This window comes from Electrophorus electricus, chromosome 7 (assembly GCF_013358815.1).
Source record: "Electrophorus electricus isolate fEleEle1 chromosome 7, fEleEle1.pri, whole genome shotgun sequence".
Lineage (NCBI taxonomy): Eukaryota > Metazoa > Chordata > Actinopteri > Gymnotiformes > Gymnotidae > Electrophorus > Electrophorus electricus.
This window is the reverse complement of record NC_049541.1, coordinates 17396766-17401494: the sequence shown is the minus strand read 5'-3', so window position 1 is coordinate 17401494 and position 4729 is coordinate 17396766.

Below are 4729 nucleotides of genomic sequence, written 5' to 3'. Positions count from 1 at the left end.
ATAGAGTGCTTCACCATCCACGAGAGCAGAGAAAGGGAGGGGGGAAGAGGAGGGAGGGAGCGAACGAGAGCAGCTGAAGGAGAAGGAGGGGGGTGAACAAGAGAGCAGCACAGTTGAGGTATGGGCAGGACTCTGCTGCACAGGTTTGACTGGCTCACAGCCTGAGGTACTTTTGCTGTTAGTTACTACAACACTATTTTGTTGTTCCTGTTTTTTGTTGCCCTATCCGTGATTTCAAATATTATACTGTATGATCTAAAGTCCATATGCTTTATTTTTTCAACATGACATTTTTATTCTTGTTTTTTTGTCATTCATTCTTTGTCATACTTTTCTTGTAGCGATGCGCCAGTCACAAATAGAACATTCACATTTTTATAGATACATACAGCTCCAGCTTAAACAGAGAGAAGCAAAAGAGGAAAACATAGCCTACGCATCTACACATCAGCAGTTCAATGGCAGAACTCTGTTTTAGCACCATTTCTGGACAATTTGATCAGCAGAAATATATGACCTCATTTATGTGTCCCTGTACAGCGAGATATGGTGTAAAGATCTATGACATTGCAGTGGTCTGAATGTAAATCCAGCATGCTCTCTGTAGTTCATCCTGAACTACAATGAAAGCTAAAAGGTTTACGACATACACACAATCTCCTTCTCTATCTCTCTCTGTCTCGTCATGTTGGTACACACACACACACACACACACACACACACACACACACACACACATACACACACACACACACACACACACAAATATAAAGAGACTCTCACACCTTCAAAAGGGAGAAGACAGTATGCTTGTAATAAAGCTTTCGATAAAATACAAGTGTTAATGTGTGATTTTATACCCTTAAGTGACAAAAACAAAACCATAGCAGTACAAACACTGTGCATGTGGCTCTTTCACAACCTCACTAATTCATGAGTAGCCATACATCAAGCTTAATAAAGACTATACATCTCTCGACATCACTGGTGTGAGCTGGTACGTGTGTGTGTGTGTGTGTGTGTTTGTGTATGCCTCCTGCTTGCGTAAGCCTGCTGGGACACACATCTCATCACCTTTGACTCCAAACATGCTTTTTAGTTGTTTACAACAAACCCAAAAGAAGCCTTGCTGAGATGAGAGACGTGTTCTGTACATCAACACCTCAGAGACCTAAGCAATCCTATCCCCTGCCAAATCCAGGCATCTGAGTGGGGCAAAGGGCAGCTGGTCTGCCCTAACAGCACCAAGCAAGAGCTTTTGGCTAGGTACGAGCAGCAACGTACCAGGATGTCTTTGCTTACTATTTCCACGGGCTTGGTCAGGATCATTGCTTTGAATGTGAAAAAAGGCTATGAGAAATGCTGACACAGCATGGGACTAAACAGAAAAAGTACTCTGACACTAGAGCCTTTTAGCCCCCAGAATCGGCGGACGGATCTTGTCATCCAGATATGTGAGTGTGTATGACTGTTGTGTCATGTAAGCTTGGAATGTATGGAGTTTATACTAAACATATACATACACACCCATAAAGGCACATGAAAGCCAAATCCTCAAAATGGCATTTAAACAGGATAATCACTTACATATACAGATTAATGTCAACTGCCATGTTTTCACACAAACATGCACACACATGCTCAGGCCAAGGCATGCACGCACACACACACACACACACACACACACACACACACACACACACACACATACAGTAGGGGGCCACTGGAGATAGTTCACAAAGTCCACCCTTCCGTTTTTCCCAAAAGAGCTAAAATTGCACTCTTATATCCTATCAGTTTTCCGTCACTTCCTGACACCCCGATACTCTGCTGACACTGTGATACACTGCTCCCACCATGATATGGTGTATGGGTGTGTGTGTGTGTGTGTGTGTGTGTGTGTGTGTGTGTGTGTGTGTGTGTGTGTGTGTGTGTGTGTGTGTGCATGGTTGGGTGCATGTACGTGGTGTTTCATTCTCATCATCATTTATCATAACCACCTTGGTCAATGTTCTGCTCTCCCATCATTGATTTCCTGTCTCAGGGGTCACCCTTCCTGACTAACTGGCAATGTCTGTTCCGCAGGTCACGGATAGCTCATGCAGGTCAATCTGCCTTGCCCACTAAACCACACAGACTCACACGGATCTAGGCAATAGAGGAAGGATGGGAGTGGAGGAGAGGAAAGGCGAGTGGAAAGCAAGGGGGGGGAGGTGTGTTTGGCTGGCACCAGAACTCCCACTCTCTACTCACATCCTCCTCTCACCATAATGACAGCTCCGTCATTACAGCCAATGTACTCAACAAATATTCCATCTTAATATATGTGTTTGTGTGTGTATATATTTGTGCATAAGTGTGTGCATCAGTGAGGAGATCACAAAAACCTTTAAAGTCACCTTTAGAATTGTCAACTCTTTAAAAGTAATAAGCAAAAAAGTTCTAAAGAAATCTTTGTTGATATGATGGTAAGTAGTTGAACACCACTTTAGAAATCACGTGTAACCTTCCAGAAGAACAGTTTACACAGAAATAGACTTTCCAAAGTCAGTTATCACTATTTGACTTTCGAGCTATTCGGTAATATGTAGCTACACATGATTAGCCACATAGGTGCTGCTTTCTTAGCCCTTCCTGCAGCCTTTGCTTGCTGCAGTCAAGAGTTGCATCGAAGTCCATCCATCAGTGTTGTTTTTGGCTCTACCTGCAAGGCGGATCAGTGGTGGGATGTAGCATGCACATCTGCCTGCAGCTGTCAGCTGGAGCAGGAGGACAGATCACAGGAGATGGTGCTGAAAACAAGCTGTGCTTCTGTCGTGGGAGGGAGAAAACAGCACCCTGAGCACTAGAACTGCACCAGAGCTCAGAGCCTGAGCCCTGACAGCTTTGGCAGGTATGTGTGGAGGATCTTCTCGCAGGGCTGTCCTTCCTGACCCGACACAGCGGAGAAGCATGCTCCTTCGACAGGGCAGGGAGACCAGGCCAGGATTCCACATGATTTATGCAACAGGGATATGGATAAAGGTGATTTACAGTATTCCAGACGTCTGTTAGTGTTTGGGGATGTTGCAGCATGGTATGGGAAGTTTGGAGATTTTCTTTTTTTATTGATTCACTCACTTGGACAGTAAACTCATTGTTTCATAAGAATGTGAACTGAGTGCGTTGATGTGTGTTAAGTGTTTTTAAAATAGCACTCTCTTTATTGAATGTGGAAATGCGAAAAAGGCCTATTCAGAGATTCCCTGAGAACTTGATGGTGTGTTATGTCCACCCTCTTCCACAGTGGGAAAGCTGCATCCACCATTTCATCAGTGGCACACAAGTCAGAGGTCAGTGTCTGTTTTACAAAAGAGGTCATATCCCTCACAATGAGCGTAACAGAGATTTGTTAATCCTCTGACCACTGCCCAGCTCCTGAAAGATATCACTCTCATCTAAAACATTTCCACACTAAGTCAGACCATACAGCCTGAATAAAAGCAGATAGAAGCAAAAGAACTTTGTGCTTTGGGAAAGAAGCAGTGAGTTGGTGGAAACAGGACCTGAGGATGGATGACTTTGCGAGTGGATTAATTTGTTCCCATCCATCACTTTTTCACAGAGTCTCTTCCACAGGGGCATGTGATGTGACGGCGCGTTGGCGGTTTACTCAAGTTTCACAAGTGCCTCACCATGTGGGCAATGTGGGGATATTAAAGTGCCACCTCCTCTGTGATTCACTAAATGTAACAGTGTCTGAACTTGCCTGGAAGGTGACGTAACATCAGTGGAGAAACAGGAAGCTGAATGGATGACTTGTCTGGAGCCTAGATAGTGTCTGGCACACTTTATAGAATGAGAGTGTTTCATGCAGGGTTAAGTGGGGCTGGATCCACTTCCTCTACCGACCTGTTTCTACTTCATACTGACTTTTGAGTTGCTAAGTAACTGAATACAACAAACACAACAGCTGCATATCAGTGAAATTAAATGGCAGAAAATTGGATGGCTGAAAAAACGCTGCTTTTACTAAATATTAGTTCCACAAGAACAATCCAAATCAATTGTTCTGAAAATGTAAACTATGTAGTCTAGTGCCAGGGGTCAAAATACTGCTAAAGACAAACATGTTATGCTGTGAATACTTCACCTAACCTCTTAACACCTCAATGGACATTTTGACTCTCAACTTCAGATCAAAGGCACTTGGAGTTTATTGTCCGATCGAGCTCCCCCATAAAGCGTTAGTGATGCGGAAAGGTAGGCAAGGCTTGTGAGAGGCTAAACTAATCCAAGAGGCAAAAGGGCTTTTTAAATCTCATGTATATGTAAATGCGGAGTGGCGTCAGTTAATGCCAGCTCTGGAGTGCTTAACTTCAGATCGGCTGAGACAACAGAAAAGTGCTCATTATTCCTTCTGTGTAACCCAATCAGAAAATTTAGGATTGCAGAAAATCTGCCTCCCTTCCTCCCCCCATCCAGTCAACGTGAATGGGAGCTCAGAGGGACAAGTGAAGAGATTTAACTTTGCTTGTAATTAAAATGTAACTTAATCAAATCGAGTGGGGTATTTGCTTCAGGAGTTAATGATGCAGTTCAAGCATTAAAGGGGTCTTGTTTTGAGATTAAGAATAGTTCAGCAAAAAAAAAGTTCTGTCAATCATCAGCGTTCCTTCACTATTGCGTCAATAAAACACAGTCCACAGAGGTTAGAAGAAACACACACACACACACACACACACACACA